This window comes from Sinocyclocheilus anshuiensis, unplaced genomic scaffold (assembly GCF_001515605.1).
Source record: "Sinocyclocheilus anshuiensis isolate Anshui unplaced genomic scaffold, SAMN03320099.WGS_v1.1 scaffold18512, whole genome shotgun sequence".
NCBI classification, from domain to species: Eukaryota; Metazoa; Chordata; class Actinopteri; order Cypriniformes; family Cyprinidae; genus Sinocyclocheilus; species Sinocyclocheilus anshuiensis.
The window spans coordinates 1,714-2,226 of record NW_015550498.1 but is presented as its reverse complement, the minus strand read 5'-3'; positions in this window follow the sequence as shown (position 1 = coordinate 2,226).

The following is a 513-nucleotide window of genomic DNA, read 5'->3' as shown; positions in this document are numbered from 1 at the left end:
TTTAGTATTTTTTAAATATCATTACATTGTTTAGAGCATAAGAAAAAATGGAAAATAAATAATTTTAGAAAAAAATTATATTTTTTTGTATGTTATGCTGTCTTCTGAAGAGGACACCAGTACTTAGCATTCATTCAGTTCGTATTTTTTTAGTTATAGTAAAACAAATTAAATTATAATAATTAAAAAAAAAACCTTATACAAATAAATAAAATATTTCATCAATATTTACAAGAGCAATGTGAAGCAGCACGTGTTCATTATGCACTGGTATTGAGTCACTAAACAGCAACTCTATCTGTCAGGGTTCTGTCACTTCGGTCTAGTGTAATTCATGGTTTTGTGACAGAGCCCTGACACTCGCGTCATGTCATTGTTTTCATGTAAGCGTGCGGCTTCGAGAGTGCTCGAGCCGTGCGCTCTCGTCTGCGTGTACTGTTTCATGTTGGAGCGTGGTGTTCAGATCCCGGCACTCATGTCTTGTTGAGTTTCGGTTTCGTGTCGGGGGCCGGA